The 22597-nt window shown below is 20.3% G+C and overlaps 1 long non-coding RNA gene across 1 annotated transcript in view; it reads left to right on the forward strand.

The window, feature by feature from the left end:
- The window catches only part of LOC119575034, a 70929-nt gene extending 53132 nt beyond the window's left edge, over positions 1 to 17797 (forward strand). Inside the window, exon 3 of the long non-coding RNA XR_005228938.1 lies at positions 17696 to 17797. This is a non-coding gene — a long non-coding RNA (uncharacterized LOC119575034). The remainder of the gene's footprint in view (positions 1 to 17695) is intronic.
- Positions 17798 to 22597: the final 4800 nt, after the last annotated feature.

Below are 22597 nucleotides of genomic sequence, written 5' to 3' on the forward strand. Positions count from 1 at the left end.
CAAAAAAACAAAACCCCCACCCAAACCCCAAAAAAACCCCCAAAAAAACCAAAAAAAACACCAAAAACCAAAACAAAAAAAGGTAAACCCTAAAAAAGGTTTAAACCGGGAGAAAAATTTCCTTAAAAGGTTTAAAATTTTTTTAATTTTTTAAGGTTTAACCAAAAAACCCCCCCCCCCCCCCCCCCCCCCCCCCCCCCCCCCCCCCCCCCCCCCCCCCCCCCCCCCCCCCCCCCCCCCCCCCCCCCCCCCCCTTTGTTAACTTGCTTTTGTTTTTTTTTTTTTTTTTTTTTTTTTTTTTTTTTTTTTTTTTTTTTTTTTTTTTTTTTTTTTTTTTTTTTTTTTTTTTTTTTTTTTTTTTTTTTTTTTTTTTTTTTTTTGGGGCCCAAAACCAAAATGGTTTTGTAAAAAAAAACCCTTTGGGGCCAAGGAATTCCCTCAGGGGGGAAATTGGGCCAGTTTTCCTTTTTCCCCCTTAAAAAACAACCATTAGTTGGGGGGAAAGGGGAAAGGGAAAAATTTTTGGGGCCCCCGGGGCCCAATTGTCACAACCAAAAAATTTTTAAAATGTTTTTTGGCGCCCAAAATGAATTTTTTTAAAAAAATTTTTAAATATTTTTTAAAAAATTAATAAAATTATTTTTTAAAATTTTGTTATAAATTTAAAATTTTATATTTAATATTTTATAATTAAAATAATTAAAATTTAAAATTTAAACTAAAATTTTGTTTTAAATTTTTTTTTAATTTATATTTAATTTTTAATCATTGGGTATAAAAATTTAAATTAAAAATAAATAAAATATAAAATAATTAAATTAAATTTTTATTTTAATAAATTATTTTATATAATTATTAATTTTAAAGTTTTTTTATTTTAAAATATTAAATATTTTAAAATTTAAAAAATAATTTTAAAAGTATTTTTGGGGGAAATAAAAATCTATAATTTAAAATAAATTATAACAAAAAAAAAAAAAATAATAAAATAATTATTTTAATTTATTAAAATTTTAAAATTTTTATAATTTTAATTTTTTTTGGGTATTATATAAAAAATTTAAATATAAAATTAAATAATTAAATTAAATTAATATTTAAATTTTATTATATTTATTAATAATTATTAATTAATATAATAAAATTATATATATATATATTTTTTTTTTTTTTTTAATTAAAATATAAATTTTATTTCTAAATTAAAATAAAATTTTAAATAAAAATTAAATTAAAAAATATTATTTAAAAAATTTAAAAATTAAATTATTTTTATAAAAATTTATAAATTATATTTTTTAATTTAATTATTATTTTTTTTCTTTTAAATTAAATTTTATATAAAAAATATAATATTTTAAAAAAAAAAGATATTTTTATTTATATAAATTTTTTTTTAATTCTTATTAAAAAATAAAATAATATATAAAATAATTATTTTAAATATTTCAAAAAATTAAAATATAAATTTTAATAATATCAAAAAAATAAAAATAATAAAAAAAAATTATTAATTTATTATTACTTTATTTTTTAACCCTATAAAAACCATAATTAAATAAAATTCATCTTAATTTAAAATAACTTTAATATATTATATTTAAATTTTAAAATAATATTTTAATTTTAAATAAAAACTTTATTTATATATATAAAATATATAAATAATATTATAAAATTTTATATATTTTATATATATAATATATAAATATTATATATTTTTATATATATTTTTAATTAATTTATTTTAAATATTTATATATTATATATTATATTTTTATATTTTTATATTATATTTTATATTTTATTTTATATATATTATAATATAATAAAATAATTTTATATTTTTAAAATATTATTAAAATATTTTATATATAAAATATATAATTTTTTATATATATTATATAAAAATTATCATTATATATATTATATTTTTAAAAATTATTAAAATTTTAAAATATATATTTATATTTTTAATTATTATAATTATATATAATATTTTAAATATAAAAATATTAATAATATTTTAATATTTTTATATATATTTTTATCTATATTTATAAAAATATTTATATTATATATTTTATTTTTATTATAAAATTATATTTATATTTAAAATTTTTAATTATTTTATATATATATATATTTAATTTTCCATTATTTTTATTTTTTATATATATTATATTTTATATTATCATATATATATATATATTTTATATATTTATTTTATTTATAGAATATATAAAAATTATATAAATATATATATATCTATAATTATTATATATTTTTTTTTTAAAAATATATATATTATTATATATATAAAATTTATTATTTTATTTTTATATAATTTTATTTTTTACTTTTAAATATTTTTATATTTTATATATAATTTTTATATTTTTATATTTATTTATATATTATATATAAAATATTTTATTTTAATTTTTATATAAAAATTTTATATATATATTATTTTTTATATAATAATATTTTTTTTTATAATTTTTTAAAATTTTTTTTATATATATTATAATTTTATATATTATATATATAAATATTTTTATTTTATTTAAATTATTTATATTAAAATTTTTTAAATATATATATTATATATATATATTTAAAATATAAAAATATATATATTAAAATATAAAATTTATTTATTATAATTTTTATATAAAATATTATTTTATATTATATATAATATATATATTTTTATATATAAATATTATTTTATTTTTATATATAAATAATATTTTTATATATTATTTTAAATTTTATATAATATTTATATTTTAGATTTTATATATATATATTAATATTTTTTATATTTTATATTATTATATCATTTATTAAATATTTTATTTTAAAAATATATATATATATATCTATATTTTTAATAAAACCCTTTATATTTTAATAATTATATATATATATATATATATATATTTTATTATAAAATTTTTTTAATTATATATATATTATTTTTTATAAAATATTATTCATTTTAAAAAATATATTTTAATATTATAATTATCTATAAAAATATTATAAAATATATATCTATATTTTTATATTTATTATTTATTAAAAATTAATTTTTTTTATTAATATATATTTATTTTTATATATATTTTTATATTAATTATATATAATATATATATTTTTTAATTTTTAAAATATATTAATTATTTTATTATATTTTTAAAAGATAAAATATTATTATTTTATTTTATATTTATTTAAAATTTAAAATTTTAATTTTTTATTTATTTTTTATAGTTATTCCCATATTTATTATCATTTTATTTTATTATATTAAATATATATTTATTTTTTTATATTTTTAAAATATATATTTTTATTTTAAATATATATATTATATTTTTTATATTTATTTTTATTTTAATTTATATTATAAATTATATATATATTTATTATTTTAATATTTTCCTTATATTTTTTAATATTTTTTAAAATTTTAAAATTTAAAATTTTTTATTTTTAATATATATATTATATTTTATTTTTATATTAAAATTAATATATTTTTTTAATTTTTATTTTTATAATTTTATTTAATTTATACTATATTTTTTAATTTATATAATTTTTTTTTAATTATTATATTTATTAATTCAAATATATATATTTTTATTTTTTTTATTATTTATTTTATTATTTATTATTTTTATATATATATTTTTAATATATTATTTTTTATTTATTTTATTTTTAATTATATATTTTATATATATTTTATATAATTTTTTTTATATTATTTATATTTAATTTACCCAATTTTTTTTAAAATTTTTATATAATATTTTATATAATATATATTATTTCTTATTTATTTTTAATATATATATATATTTTAAAATATTTTTTATAATAAAATTTATTATTATAAAAATTATAATATAAATATATATATATATATTTATTATATTTTATTTTATATTTTTATTTTATATTTATTATATATATTAATTTATTTATAAAATATATTTTTTTAATTTTTATTTTAAATATTTTTATTATTATATTATTTTTAATTTTTATATATATTATATATTTTTTTATTTTTATATTTTTTAATTTTTTATATATATATATATTTTTAATAATTTAATATTATATAATTTTCCTTATATATTTTTTAAAATTTTTTATATAAAAATTTTTTTTATAAAATTTATATATAATATAATTTATTTATTTTATTCTATATTATTATTGATTTTTTTTAAAATTATTAAAATTATAATATTTATATATTTATTTTTTATTATAATTTTATATATATTTTAAAATTTTTTTTATTATTTATTTTATATTTTCAAATATTTTATTTTTCCTCCTTATATATATTTTATATATATAATATAATATTATATATTATATATATTTTAATTTTATTTTAATATTTTTTAAAAATATTTTTTTTATTTTTAATTTTTATTTTAAAAATTTTTTTCTATTTTTATTATTTAAATTATTTTAAAATTTTATTTCTATAAAATTTATATATTTTATTTTAAAATTATTATATTTTATAAAATTATATAAAAATTTTTATTTTTTTTATGTCCCTTTTTCCCTGTGCAAATTAGAAAAGGAAAGGGTTTTAATATGAATATCTTCACAATACAAAAAATTTGTTTTTGACCCGGTTTCGATAAAATCTGTCAAAAATAAATCCGAAAAAAATACAAAAACTAAAAAGTTTGGGCCCTTTTTTTGATGTAAAATCTCTCTTTACCCCAAAAGGGGAGCAGTCCGAGAAAGTGGAGGGTAAACCGCTCCCCATGATAGATCCCAAACTTCTGCTGCTTTTAAAACTTCGTGATTTTTTGAAGTTAGCCTAAAACCGTCGGCTATTCGAGTTTACAGGGAAAAAAAATTACCGGGAGATTAGTGGTTTTTTCCACGGGTTTCCCCCCCCGAGGGGCCAATCAGGGCCCCGCCTGTTCGGGGAGACGCGGGAAAAGGGGAAAAATTTAAAAAAGGGAAATAACGGCAGACCCCAAATTTTGGCTTGGGTTAGGGAAATTTGATGTCCACGTCAAAATTTGGGCTTAAAACCCATAATCAAACACGGTTTTAATCCGTCCACGTCCGGGAAAGGGAAGAGGATCAGAACCTCCCTTTTCCCGGGGCCCAAAACTGATCCGGGGGGGGGGATGACGATAGCCTACTTTTCCTTTTTGTATACAGGAAAGCCTACTAATAAAAATGGGTTTTTATCCATTACTACTCTGCCCCAAAAAATATGGTGTTTTGTTCTTGGGGTTTTTTCCCCCAGAGCACTTGAGGATCTGCATCCCGATTTTCCCCAGGATAAAGTTTCCTATATATTAATTCTTTTATGAAAAAATAAAACCCCAAAGGTTTTTCTAAACCCCCTAAAAAAAGGCGGAAACATTCTCCCCAAAATCGACCCTTTTTAATAATTTTTTTTTTTGTATTACTTTCCATTTGGGGTATTTTTCCCCGCGATTTAGCAGGGTACCTTGGCAATTTCAGTGGGAAAAACACTCCGGAGAAAAGGGTATATAAAATGAGACAGAAAAACCCTTAACATTTTTTATTCCGGGATACCCTAAAACGGGTTTCGAAAAAGCATACTTTAGTGAAACGGGCCGTGGTTTCAACGCCAGGATCAACGAACATTCGTCACCATGGCACTTCCTACGCCATGGTGGTACATGTAAGAATTTTGGGAAAAGCCCCCCGGGCCAAACTACCGAACTGAAAGGGGAAACAAAGTAATCCCTGGAAATTGGAAAAAAACGAAAAAAAAGAATTTTTGGAGGGTGCATACACCCCCGACGCCAAAAAAAAATTCAAAACAACATCGGGCAGACTCAATTTATCCAAGTTCGCGGCAGCGGAAACGAGAGGGAGGTCAGAGTCGTAAGGTGTTTCGTTAGCTTATGTCCGATATATATATATATATATATAAAAATATATTATAATATTTTATATTATATATAATAATAGATATTTAAAATAAAATATTATATATATTATTAAAAATTTTATATATATATATTTATATATATTTTAAAAAATTTTATTTTATATATATTTTATATATTTATATAATAATTTTTAAATTTTAATATAAAAATATATTATATATATATATATATATTATAATATTTTATATATATTTATATATATATTAGATAAATTTTATTAATATATATAAATATTTTATATATATTTTATATTAAAAATTAAATATTATATTTATATATATATATATATATTTTATATTAATAATTTTAAAACTAAAATATATAATTTTTATCTATATTTTAATATTTTTTATCTTTTATATATATATTTTATTCTATTATAAATTTAATCTAAATATAATTTATTCTAATATATTTTATTTTTCTATAATATATATATTTAATTTTATTATAAATATTTATATCTATATAAAAATATTTATATTCCCATATATATAATTTATTTTCTAATATATAAAATTTAACAAGATATTATTTTTATCTATATATATAATTTATATCAATATAATATTTTTTAAAACTTTTAATTAGTTAAATATATATTTTATATTTATAAATTTTATATATAATATAAATTTATATATATATATATATTTATATATTTTATATATTTATTTTTATATATATATATATATTTTTATTATATATATAATAAATATTTTAAAATAATAATTTTTATATTAAAATATATATATATTTATTTTATAAAATAATTTTAATAGAAAATATATATAATATATTTATATTATAATATATTATATATTTTTTTATTATTTTTTATTTTATATATAATATATTTTAAATTTAGATATATTTTATAGATATTTATATATATTTTTATATTTTACAAAAAATATATATAAAATTTAATATAAATTTATATTATTTGTTTAAAATTTTTAAAATTTGGGATATAATTTTTATATATTTGTTTTATATATATTATATATTATTATTTGTATATATATAATATATATTTTTGAAAATTTTATATATAAATTTTTATATATATTTTATTATATTTGATTTTTGTATATATAGTGTATTATAATTTTTTATTATTTTATAAAAATATATATTATTAAATATATATCATTTGGTTTTATAAATATATAATTAAAAATATATTTTATATATATGTTTTTATATTAAAATTTTTATATAATTTTATATATAATTTTTATATATATTTAAAATATATTATATTATTATATAAGGATAAAATTTTATAAAATATTTTAATGATATAAAATATAATTTTTATTATAAAATATATATATATAATATCTAATTTGGGATAATTATATATAAAATTTTTTAAAATATTTTTTATTTTTTATAATTTTTTGTATATATATATAATAATATATATATGATATATTTTATATTTGGTATTTTAATATATATTTTATATATAATTTTTATATATTAAAATATATATATTTGTTATAAAATATATATTTTAATTTTAAAAATATTTTGTATATTTATATTTTATTTGTATTTTTAAAATTATTTTTTATTATTTTATTTATTTTTATTTTTTTAATATATATATTTTATATTTTTATATATAAAATATATATATTTTAATATATTAAAATATTTTTATAATATATTTTTGTATTATATATATATATAAAATTTTTTTATATATTTTATAATTTTAATTTTGTTTTTAATTTTATTTTATTTGTTTTATTATAATTTAATTTTTTATTCTGTATATATATATATATATTTTATTTTATATATAATAGATATATATATATATATATATATATATATATATTTTATAAAATATTTTTAAAATTTTTATATATTATTATAGTATTTATAAAATATATATATATAAAATTTTATATTATTTTGTATATAATAAAATAACCAAAAATATATTATATATATATATAAAAATATAATATTTTTTGGGGTTTTATATTTTGATTTTATATAATATATATAAAATAATCATTATAAAAATAAAATATTTTTATATATAATATATATTATATATATTAGATAAATATATCCCAAATTATTTATTTAAAATTTAAAATATATTTTATATATATTTTATAAAAAATATAATTTTATATATATATATAATTTTATAAAAAATTATTTGTGGATATATATATAATATATTATTTTTGATATAAAAAATATATAAAAATAATATATATATATTTTTAAAATTTTAAATAATATATATTTTTATATATATAATATATATATACCCCATATATTTGTGTTAATTAATATTTTATTTTGGATATATATATATATATATATATTTGTATATATATTTTTATTTTATTTTAAATAATATTTATTATATATATTTTTTGTTATTAATATTTGTTTATATATTATAAAATATTATAATTTATATATATTATATATAATTTAATATATATATATTATTTGTGTATTATATTTGGGGAAAATTTTTATATATAATATTTATATATTTTTATATATATATTTTTATTTATATTAAAATATATATATTTTGTATATATATAAAATATTTTTAAAAATATATATATATATTAATAAAATATATTATATATTTTGTATTTATATATATTATAATTTATATATTTTTATATAAATTTATTATTTATATATATTTTTTATTTTATATATTATTTTATTTAAATATATATTAAAATTTGTATATATAAAATTAAAAATTTTAAAATATATTATTATTTGTAAAATATATATTTTATAAAAATATTTTAATATTAAAATAATATACAAATATTTTTGTATATTTTATATTTTTATTTTATATATATTTTTTGTAAAATATTTTTATTAATATTTTATATCCCATAAAAATAAATTTTTTAAAATATTTATAAAAATTTTTTATATCTATATATATAAAATATATTTTTTATTTTTATATATATATATTATATATATATTTATATATATATATATATTTTATATATATAATATTATTTTTATTTTTATATTTTTAAAATAATAAAAAAAATTTGTTATTTTATTATAAAATTTTATAAAAAAAATATTTTATTTTAAATATTATTTTTATAAAATATAATATATATATATATTTTTTTAATTTTATTTTTAAAAATTTATTTATATATTATATTATATTATATAATTTTTAATTTATATTTTATATATCTAATAATAATTTTATTATTTAATATATTATATATATTTAAAAACTTTTATATTTATTTTATTATATATATATCTTTTTAATATATATTATTATTATATAATATATAATAATAATATAATTTTTATTTTTATAATATATTTTAAAATAAATAATAATTTTATATTTTAAAAATAAAATACAAATAAATATAAAATATTTGTTATATATATATTAAATTATATATAAAATATATATATATTTTTATAATTTTAAAAATTTTTATAATTTTATTATATATATTATATATATAGATAAATATAAATTTTTTAAAAAATTTTTTTTTAAAAACAATATAAATTTATATATATATATATTAATTAATTATATTATATAAAATTTTATATATATATATAAAATAACATATATATTAAAAAAATAAATATATATATATAATATATTATAAAAAACATAATATATTAAAAATATATATATATTAACCCCAAAATATATCTTATTTTATATTTTACACATTATATATTTTTTATAATTTTAAAAAATATATATTATATATATATATATTATATATAAAACCCCAAATTTTTATTTTTATTTTATATATATATATATTAAAATATATATAAATTTTATACCCCCATATATATATATTACAATATAAATTTATACCCATATAATTAATTATATATATTTTAAAATATATAAAATATATAATAAAATATTAATTATAAAACATATATATATATATTAAAAAATATTATATATATAATATATAATATAATATTTTAGGGAAAATAAATATAAATATTATATATATATATATATATAACACATATTAAACCCCCCCCCCCCAAAACATATATATTAAAAATATTTTAAAATATATATATAAAATATTTTATAAATATCTATATAAAATATCTATTTTATAACCCATTTATTATATTATATATTAAAATATATTTAACAATATATATTATAATATATAAAATATATATATATAAAATAATTTTATATATACACCATTATATATAAAATATAAATATATTATATTAAAATTTTACAAACAAAACCCCCTTTTATATATATATATATATATATATATATTAAAATATATATATCTATATATATAATACCAAATATATTTTATATATATTTTAAAAAATATAATTTATATATAAAATCAAATTTTATAATTTTAAATTAAAAATTTTTTAAAAAAATATAAAATATATATATATATATATATACAATTTTTATTTTTTATAATAATTTTATTATATTTTAAAATTTTAAATTTTGTATATTTATAGTTTTTTTATATGTGTTAAAATTTTATATATGATTTTATATTTTTATATTTTATTTTATAATAATATATTTGGGTTTTACAATAATATATTTTTTATAAGTTTATATATATAAAATATTTTTATATATTGTTTGTATATATATTTATATTTTATAGTTATATATTTTTATATATATTTATATATATATATAAAATAAAATATATATTACAAAATATATATTTTTACTAATATATTTATATATATATATTATATATATATATATATATACAAATATATATTCCATATTTTTATATTTTATATATTTTTATATAAAAAATATATATATAAATATTTTTATAATTTTTAACCCAATCCCCATATATTAACATATATATATTTTTTATATATAATTTTTTATATATATTTTATTTTTATATATTTTTAAATTTATATCTTTTATATTTTTTAAAATATTTTTATTTTATATATTTTTATTTTTTTACAATTTTTATATATATATAATATATATATTTTTATATATTTAAAATATAAAATATATATATATTTTTATATAACATATATATATATATTTTTTATTTTTTATATTTTAATAATTTTTAAAAAAAAAATATATCTTTTATATTATATATAAATAATATTTATATATATTATTTATTTTATAGTATATTTAACATATTTTTTAATATTTATTATAAAATTTTATATTTAAAATATATATTTTATATTTAAAAATAGTTTGTATTATATGGGTATATATATAAATATATTTAAAATATAAAATTTATATATATTTAAAATATATAAATATATTTTATTTATTTATATAATATATATTTTATATTTGTAATTTGTGTATATATAAAAATCTTTTTATATTTTTAATACTTTATATATTATATTTTATTTGTATATTATGTGTTTATATTATAAAAATATAAAAAATTTAATATATTTTTTTTTATTTAAAAATATATTAAAATAAAAATTGTTTTTAAATATTTAATATATATAAATATATATTTGTTATATATTGTGTATTATATATATATATAGTTATCTATTTTAAAATTATATAATATTTTATATAATATTTAAATATATAAGTTATATATATATTTTATTTTTATATTTTTATTTTTTTATAGATATATATATATAAAAATAATTATATAATTATAATTATATTTATTAATATATATATATTTTTTGTTTTTATTTTATATAATATTATATAATTTTAATATTTTAAAATAAAATTTTAAATATATTTTACTATAAAATTTTTTTATATATATATATATTTTTAAAAATTTGTATATTTTATATTTTAATATGTTTTATATATTTTTATTTAATTTTATTTTTGTATATTTTATTTATATATATATATAATTATATATGTTAATATAATGGGGTATAATATATATTATATATTTGTATATATATGTGTAATTATATATATATATATAGGATTTTTTTATATTATATTTATATATATTTTTTATTTTATTTTATATATTTTTATATTTTGTTGTATAAAATAAAAATATTTTTTATATATTTGTTATAAATTTTATGTTTTATATATATTTTTATTTTTATATTATTTGTATATATTGTGTATAAAATATTTAATTTTTTTTTTTGTATATCTATGTGAATTTTATTAAAATTATATTTGTAAATTTTAAATGTTTATTATTATATATATATTTATATATTTTGTATATAATTTTATAATTTTTATATATTTAACTATAATTTTATATTTTTTTTATTTTGTATTATTATAATATTTTTTGTAATATTGGGGGATTATAAAATATAATTAAATTATTTTTATATATATTTATCTTTTATTTGATATTTTTAAAATATGTGTATTTTTATAAAATTTAATTATTATTTGGGTTTAATTATAATAATTTTAAATTTTTTGTTATTGGGTTTTTAAAAGTTTTTATTTTATTGATTGGGAAAAAGTTTAGAGGGAAATAAAATTAAAAATTTGGGAGATTTTTTTGTGTTTTTTTTTTTTTTCTTTTTGTATAAAAAATAAAGTGTATAAAAAAAATTTAATTAATAATTTTTATATTTTAATAATTTTATATATTAATTTATTATAGATAGTATATTTTATTTTATAATATTTATAATATAAAAATTTTAATTTTAAAATAATAATAATATAAAAAATATATATATTTTTTTTGTAAAAAATTAAAAAATATATATTATATATATATAAAATTTTATATATAAAAAAATTTATAAAAAATATAAATTTTTTTAAAAATATATTTAAAATTTTTATATTATATATAATATATATTTTCTATATATTTGTTTTATTTTTATTGTATATAAAAATAACTATAAAATTTTATATTTTATATTTTTATATATTATATAAATATATAAAAAATATATATTAATGGGTTTTTATATAATTTAAAAATATATATATTAAGAAAATAAAATTATATATATATATTTTTATATATAAAAAATATATATTTTTAATTATATTTTACAATTATTATACATATAAAATATATTTTATAATTTAAAAGGGATATATATTAATATATAAAAATTTTATATTTTTAAAATATATAAACTAAAATATATATAAATAAAAATACACACATTTTAAAATATATTTTATTTTTATTTATATATTTTATATATTTTATATATAAAATTTTATATTTTATATATATATATATTAAAAATTTAAAAAAAAAATATATATATATATATAATAATAATTTTATATATAAAAATTTTATTAATATATATATATATTGTATTATTTATAATTATATATATAATTTTTTAAAATATTATTTATTTTATATAAAATTAAAATTTTATTGTATATATATTTATATAATATTTTATATTATTATTAAAATATTTAATTTTTATATTTAAAATATCCCTATATATTTTATTTTATAAAATTTATTATAATTTTAATTTTATTTGTATAAATATTTTATATTATATTAATTTTTTATAATATTTAATACTATAATATTTTATATATATTTATATAATTTTATATAATATCTTTTTATATATTTATATTTATAAATTTATATTTATTATTATTTAAAATTTTTTAAAAAATTATATTTAAAAGTTTATTTAAAAGTTAATATACAAAATTTTAACATTTTTTTATTATTGGCCTTTAAAAAACATTTAATTTTTATTAAAATTTAAAAAAATTTAAAAAAATAATTATAAAAAAATGGACAAAATTTTTTTTTTTTCCCCCTTTTTTTTTTTTCTTTTTTGAGCCAAAGGGAAATTAAAACTCTAATAAAAATTTTCTAAATTTTTTAATAATAAATGTTTATATTTTTATTATCATATATATATATATATTTAATTTTTATAATATATTAATTTTGTACCTATAATATAATTTTTACTCCATTTTTCCATATAATTCTTAAATAGCTATTTCTATTCCCTATAAAATCATTTTCAAAAATTTTAAAAATATTAAATAATAATATATTATATATGGTACATATACTTTTCATATAAATTACCCTTTCCACATTTCATAAATATAATTAAACTTTTACCCCTTTCATTTATTTTTTTAAACCCCAATAATATATAATTTTTTTTTATATTATATATCACCTATTATAATTTTGATTTTTACTATATTTATTTTATTATCTAATATTTTTAGAATATATTATATTTATATATATATATATTTTTTTTTATTAAATTATATTATTTATTATATTTATACACTTTATTCCATATTTTATATATGATAAAATTCCCTATATTAAAATTTATTTTATTATTGATTATCTATTATATTAATTTTATATTTTTACATATATTATTATTTTATTTTATTTAAAATTCTAATTTATCTTAATTTTTTTAATCTTTTAAAAATATTTTAACTAAAATATATATTTAATTTATATATATATTAAATTTTACTTTTCTTATATTATTGTTATTAAAATAAAAATTTTGTAAAATTTTTTTATATTTTTTTTTTTCTATATATTATATATTTTCTTTTTATTTTATTTTTTATGACTTTTTTATTTTCTTTTTTTCATTTTCCGGGAAGGTTTTTGTTCTTTATTTTTTCTAATTATTCTTTTTTAGGTTTTTTTTATCAAAATTTTTATTCTTTTTTTTCTTTTCCTTTCTTCTTCTTTTTTTATGTATTTTTTTTCTTTTTTTTATTTATTTTTTTTCTTTCTTTTTTTTTTTTTTTTCTTATTATTTCCTAGATTTTACTTCCTTTATATTTTTAAACCTATGATATAGAGCCCCTTTTTTTATTAAACTTTGTTTCTTTTTTCCCTTTTTTTTTCTATTTTCCCTTCCTTTTTCCCCCCTTTTTTCCTGCTTATTTTTTTTAAAAATACTCCCCCTTTTTTTCCTTGAAAACCCCTTAATAATATCCCCAATATCCCCCCCCTTAAAATTTAAAAAATAGACAAAAATTACATAATAAAACCCCAAAAAAATAACCCCTATAAAATAACAATTAAAATAACATTTAAAAATAACCCAATAATAAAACAATTAAAATTTTCAAAAATATATAAATTTTTTTTCTTTTGGGTTTCCCTTTTGTGCTTTTCCCCTTTTTTTTTTTTTTCTTTTTATTTTTTCCTGTTTTTCCTTTTTAAAAATTTTTTTCTTTTTATTCAATTTTGGTTTTCCTTTTATCATTTTTTTTTTTAAAATTCTATTTGCAATTTCGTTTTTAACTTTTTTCCCAAAATTTGGGTTTTATTGTTTTTTCCCAAAATTTGGTTTCTTTTTTCTTTGTTTGCTTTTTTGGTTTTTCTTCTTTTTTTTTTGTTCTTCTTTTCTGTTATTTTTTTTTCTTCTTCTTCTTTTTTTCCTTTTTTGTGCTTTTTGTTGTTTTTTTGTTTTTTTTGTTTGTTGGGTTTTTTTGTTGTTGTTTTGTCCTTTTAAAATTTCTTTTTAAAATTTTTTTTATATGTTGGTTTAATTGTCCTTTTAATTTTTTTAAGTTTTTTTTTAATTTTTTTAATGTTTTTTGTAATTTTTTTAATTTTTTTTTTAATTTTTTTAAATTGTTTCAATTTTTTTAAATTTTTTTAATTTTTTCTTAATGTTCTTTTAGATTTTTTTAATTTATATTTTATTGTCTTTTAATTTTTGTAATTTGGGCTTTTAATGTTTCTTTAATTGTCGTTTAATTTTTTTAATTTTTTTTAAAATTTTTTTTTAAGATTTTTTTTTTTTTTTTTTTTTTTTTTTTTTTTTTTTTTTTTTTTTTTTTTTTTTTTTTTTTTTTTTTTTTTTTTTTTTTTTTTTTTTTTTTTTTTTTTTTTTTTTTTTTTTTTTTTTTTTTTTTTTTTTTTTTTTTTTTTTTTTTTTTTTTTTTTTTTTTTTTTTTTTTTTTTTTTTTTTTTTTTTGGGGGGGGGGGGGGGGGGGGGGGGGGGGGGGGGGGGGGGGGGGGGGGGGGGGGGGGGGGGGGGGGGGGGGGGGGGGGGGGGGGGGGGGGGGGGGGGGGGGGGGGGGGGGGGGGGGGGGGGGGGGGGGGGGGGGGGGGGGGGGGGGGGGGGGGGGGGGGGGGGGGGGGGGGGGGGGGGGGGGGGGGGGGGGGGGGGTCTGTCGTGAGATTTTTGTCTTTTTCTGTGGGGATGTTGTCCTGTCTGTGAGATGTGTCTGTCTGTGAGATGTGTCTGTCTGTGAATGTGTCTGTCTGTGAGATGTGTCTGTTGGAGATTTTGCCCTGTCTGTGAGATGTGTCTGTCTGTGAGATGTGTCTGCTGTGAGATGTGTCTGTCTGTGAGATGTGGCTGTCTGTGAGATGTGTCTGTCTGTGAGATGGTCTGTCTGTGAGATGTGTCTGTCTGTGAGATGTGTCTGCCCTGTGAGATGTGTGTCTGTCTGTGAGATGTTCCTGTCTGTGAGATGGTTCTGTGAGATGTGTCTGTGTGGAGATGTGTCTTGTGTGAGATTTTGTCTGTGTGTGAGATGTGTCTGTGTGTGAGAGGTGTGTGTGAGAGGTGTGTGTGTATCAGCAGTATCTTCCTGGACCACTAATCTGGCTTCCGCTTTTCTACCTCCAAATCTTTCTCCTTCCTTTTCTCTCGCACACATGTAGGTCCCCAACCTCCACTCTTCTTATAAAGGGACTCCACTCCAATACCGTTCCTTTGGCAAATTCCTTGGCGTTATTTTTTACTCTAAAATTTTCCTAACGAGACCATATCTTTACATTAAAGAAAAAGTTCACCACCGCCTCCGATCTTACAAACTCTGTCCCATATATCCTTGGGCAATATCGCAAAAATTCCACTCCATCTTCATGTTACTTTGATCCTCTCCACTCTCGATTATGGATTCATATCTGCCTCAATCTCCCCTAGCTCATCTGATACAATCCACCACTGCTGTCTTCGCTTAGCCCTAGGCGCCTTTTCCCTTCCTCCCCTTTTGAGAGCCTGTACATTGAATCAGGCATCCCATATCTCGACGCCGTACCTTTTCTCTCTCTTATGCTATGCTCGATTTCACCAACTTCCCTCACTAAACTATCTATCTCACTTCCCTGTTTCCTACCTTTGCTTCTTCTCCACGTTTACATGTATACCCTCTTCTCCCATCCCCTTTTCCCCATCTCCAACCTCTTCCGTTTTCTGCCATTCTGTCCCTCCATGGCTTAAACTTTACCCCCATATTTGCTCCTCTATTTTCCCACCAAAATCAGATATCCCCCCCACATTCCCCTCACCCATTTCGTTGACGATGTCTCCATTCATTCCACCAGTATTTATGTTGACATAGATGGCTCTAAATCCACCTCTAAAACACTTCTATCTGATGTCACATTCTGATCCAAACCTATGTTCCCTATGTAATGTCCCTCTTTCAGTTCCAAACATTCTATGTCCTGTCCATACTTTGATGCAGACCGTACCTCTGCTTTCCCCCACCTATCCTCCCTTCACCAACCTCCCAACCTATCAGACATCCTTACATAATCTCACTCTTTCTGCTTTGAGCTGTTCTTCTTCAGACGCATACATATCCTTCACTTGATCCAATCCCCTTACCTAACCCTACCTTAACCCATTCACTCATCAACTCCTTTAACCACCTTTAACTTTCTCAATATTAAACCCCTTAGCGTCGGGTCGGAAAAATATGCAGCTAGTGTTCCGGGAAAAACAAGCAGGCAGTGCGCGCAGCCCGTCTCACCACCCGTGCGAAGTTTCAACGCACTCTAATGGTTGGTTTGCATCCTCAGTTTTTTACACTCTAGAAACAAGTGAAAAAAATTGTAGACTTACTGTATACGTATATATGTCATATAAGGATATTATGTCTAATACTGTAGTATATACTCCATATTAGGCGTGTTTGACCCATTTTAGTGTATTTTTTTTTCAAATTTGATAAAAAAAAAAAAACATATACCCCTCTACACCAATGCTTTTCAGGTGTGATATGCCTGAAAGCACGGGGTTGGGCAAAGGGAGGTGGCCGCAGCAACTGCACATCCTGTCACCCTCCTGCGCCGGTAGTTCCCAGTAGAGCGCACATCGACGCCACCGACGAAAGGGCGTGTCAACAAGTACATGTGCCTGCTGGGAACTTCCTCCTCATGGCGACCCTGAGGAGAATTCCAACGAAAGGAGCCATGGCGACCGCCTGTAAAAATACAAGAAAAAAAAAGGAGTACATTGAAAATCGCAATTTCAAATCAGAATAAAAGAAAAAACAAAAGGTTAGATGTTTACCTTGCTGCAGCAATCCTCATACAAGTTCTTTTCTGAACTCTCGGCGGCTGGGAGGCAGGGTGACGACCTTGCTGGTGTGGGTGGTAGACATCCACCACTGAAGGCAAATCATTCCGGTCTTACTGCTCCAGAAGTCGATGTGTCCCCGACTCGCCTGCAGGTCCAAGGGCATGCCGCACCTGTTGGTATGCACAGTACCAACGGCAATGTCTTCTGGGCCTGCAGGTAATGGAAGAGAGTCAGGGAGGAATTCCACTGTCGGTGTGTAACTCGTACCCCTTGTCGAACTGATATGCCTTCTCCAGCAGGTCGTTCACGGCCTTCGTACTGGAAAGAAATTCGCCGCAGTCTTGCCCCATGTAGATTTTGAAGGCCGCCGTGTACCCTGCCTCAGGACCGTCGGACGAGCAAAGCTTGTAGACCTTCAATCCTCTCCGAGCACTCTTGCTTGGATTGTACTGTAGGGCATGGTGCCGGCCCTTGAATGCCTACAAGCTCTCGTCGACCGTCACGTTCCAGTAAGTCGATTCCGCGTCATGCTCCCCTTCTGTGAAGTAGAGTGCGGAGGTAAGGGCGTCTTCCCTTGAAGACCCATGAGGAGCCTCAGGCCGACATATGAATGGAGCTCAAGCACCGTTGTGTCCTCCCACCCCTTCATATGGGATGAAGGGGTTCACAGGTTTGGTTGAACATACCTGTAGTTGGAAAAAAAAAAAGACATTGTAAATTATGTGTTTCAAAAAAGGACATGTAGAAAGAAAATTACGTTTTCAAGTCAGAACACAAAAGAGGAGATATTGTTACTTACCGATTCATGTCGTCCTTAATTGTTTGGAACAGCTCCTCTGGGAAGAAACTGGTGAATATATCCAACGGGCTCGATGATCCATTAAGGAGTGTTTTGCACACTTGATGTCCCCTCGAAGCAATGACGCCGGACGAAGGTCTCCCTCTTCGACCAAACGAAAGAGGGAGTTCCGGGAGCGTTATGCTCCCAATGTCTGACATACTCAGCGAGGGGTTCGTCGGAGTGCATGGATTTATCCACCAGTGGGACATAGTCGAAACCTTCATCTGAAATGTCCTCTACATCTGGCTCTTCAGTGTTGGATCCCTCCCAATCCGAGTCGTCACCATCAAACAGGCTGGAGATTTCAACTTCTGTAAAATTACGAAGGGAAACATGAGTTCTCTGTGAAATAGTGACGCTATGCAGAAACAAAGTAAATATTCCAAACAGACGTGTTCATTTAAAAACAGTAAAAAGTAAAAAAATAAACGAAATTACGAGAGCTCACTCGTCCTTGAGAGTTTCATAGGTGTATAGTCTTCATCTGCACTCTCGTCTGTAGAATACAGATAAAAAAGTGGATCTGGGGCATTTTGCAAGCGTTGGAATCTTTACGACGTTGATGGTTGTGGGTTATCAATATCGTTGTATGAGAGATCTCGTACACTTGCAGAATTCCTAGGCTTGCGGCCGCTGCGAACAGATAGTTGTCTAGACATTGTCATGAAAAGTATCTTCCTTCCAAGTGATCACCTTGCCCTCTGCATGGCCTTTTATTGCAATTTTTCAGAGGATTTAGCCAGTCAGACTCATCCATGTCAGACCACATGATTCACGTGAAAGGTTAGGTGAGGTAAGTTCGGGAAGAGTGTAAACTATGGCTAAACTACTCTACTACCAACACTTGTGGCCCGAAAGATCTAGAAAATCACATAGTATCGTTAAGTACATCACGTGAAAATCACGTGATATTTTCGGTCAAATATCACAGCTGAGGTCAAGCACGGTCAAGAGTACATGTGATAACACTTAACGAGAAAACGGCACCAATAACAAATACAGGAGTCTTTCCCAGCCTGCACTCATACCTTTTCACAACCGAGGTTACCTTCCAACTGGCTGCCGATGGCGACTCCACCGTTCAGTCAGAGAAGTGGTTGCCACCTATCCAAGTTGTGAATGGGTTTGGGAGTGGACTACGAGATCTCTTGGGCCCGAAATTTATTGCATATCCTCCTGGAAGTGGGGCGTTTACTAAGAGATGCAAGAGCGTGCCGACGGCAAGAACATCTACAGAAAATCAAGCATCCCAGCAACATGGCAATCACCCATTTGCATATATGAATCTGTGAATATGAGCACGTTCTTGTAACAAAAAAAGTTACACTACAGCCCCTCACCTGGGACAGAAAATGCCACTTCTCCAGGAGTGCCAGTACCAGATAGCATTATATAGGTTTACATAAATGTGTAATGAAATGTGAAACTCAAAAATATTGATACAAAAAGACGTAGAAAATATCACAATGTGGAAGATATTACAACACAAAGCTCAGGAACTTTATTAAAAAGCACAGCATTTTTTGATCTGATAGTCCAGGACCCATGGTTCAGAATCCAATTTTCGAGACCCCACTACCATAAACGTTTTTGAGCCATTTACATACACAACACTTGGTCAGCTTCCTCGAGGTAATCCACTTCAACAGCTGGATTGTAGGAGTGTATCTGGTCGGCATGGACCCTGACAGCATGGTGTGGTGGTCACAAGTCCAAAACATCATAACTTACTGGGCCCAATTGCTTCTGTACACAGCAGGAACCAAGCCACCGATTACCCAAAGGTCCACGTTCCCCTAGTACCTTACACAGGACCAGAGTGCCCTCCTCATATGAGCCTAAGGTATGTACGGCTCGGTCATACTGGCCTTGTTGGTCTCCTGCATCTTCTGGTTCACAATATCAAGTCCGGGTCCACAGTCTGGCAATTAGTCAGGCCCTTCCCAGAGAGCACCATACGACCCGTCAGTAAGTAAAACGTGTATCTGGTCGGTGGATGGCCGAGTTCAAGGAGAGGCATTACAGCAGGCAGATAAGTGGGCCATTGGTGCACTCCACCACCCCAATGGACTGGGGATGATAAGCTACTGTGAAATAGTGTTGCACTTACAGGGCTTCCAGAAGTGAGCGCCACTGATCAGAGAACTCCAGGCTAAAGTCAGTGTGGAGATGGTCAGGCGGCTCCAAACAGTCACATAGTGGTCAACAAAGGCCTGGAGCACTCTGTTGGTCCTCTTATCACACAGTGGGACCAGCTGTATGAACCGTGTATAGTGGTCCACCAGTGGAGCTTCTGGCAGTGGATGCCCTTCCATTAGTGTGCATCTTGCCACACCTTTATACTGCTGACATACATGGCAGCTAGCCATGTACTCCCTCGCCAGGCGATTGATATTGGGGAAGTACCAGGCACCCTGCAGGTTCTGGAACATATGGTGGACTTCGAGATGGACAGTAGTTGGAGGGCAGTGGACATGTCGCAGGGCCTGTGGCTGGAAGTGTTTGGGAACATGAACCTGCCTCACCACCTGGTCAGGAAAAGTGCAGGTAGTACAAAACATCCTCCTTCACCTTGAAGCTGTGCAGCAGGTCTCTCACCAGGTAAAGACCTGCTGCCTCATCTTTTTTTTTTTTTTTTTTTTTCTTTCTTTCTTTTTTTTTTTAGGTGATTGAATTGAACTGGCCATCGCAACTAGATTGGAAATGTGGACATTCCTCTTGAGGAAATAATAATTAAAAAGGAAATGAACATGTGACCTCATCAAGTCATTCATTATACCTATAAAGGGAAATTGTATCCAGGGATGTAGAAAGGATTGTCGAATTGGCTGCACAAAAATTGAGCATCCAAGACAACAAAGATTAACTAACAATGAGAAGAAACAAATTCAGCCAGTACACATACTTTAATTCAATCTTAACTTCTTCAGTCCTTGTTTATGTTATATTTCTGTGTTAATGTTTTAATCAATTTAATCCATGTTCTTCTGTCTATTAATGGTACTTTTAATCAGGTGACTGACTTGACGTCTTCGAGGGGAATCCTCACTGAAGCTGGCCATCGCTACAGGATTAAAGATGTTGAAATTCCTCTTGAGGAGAAGAAAATTAAAAAGAACATTAAACATGCAAAGGGCACTCGCTATGCCCATAGAGGACAAGTGAATCCGAGGCGATTTCCAGGTGAGGGACTGCTGAAAAGATGCCCCTGGGCATAATTAAGAATCAGCTAAAATTAATAATCTAAGGATAAAGTTAAGCTATAACATGAGATATGTAGGTTTAATATATAAAAAAAATCAAGAATATCATTTAAAAATAAAGCCTTTTAGCATTTGGATGGGTCAGCTGCAACCCCCCCCCCCCTTTTTTTTATATATAGCACTGTTGTGGTATATAATATATATTTTTGTGTATGCACTGTGTTTTTAGAAATACA

The sequence above is a fragment of the Penaeus monodon genome, chromosome 7, assembly GCF_015228065.2.
Source record: "Penaeus monodon isolate SGIC_2016 chromosome 7, NSTDA_Pmon_1, whole genome shotgun sequence".
In the NCBI taxonomy this organism is placed as follows: Eukaryota; Metazoa; Arthropoda; class Malacostraca; order Decapoda; family Penaeidae; genus Penaeus; species Penaeus monodon.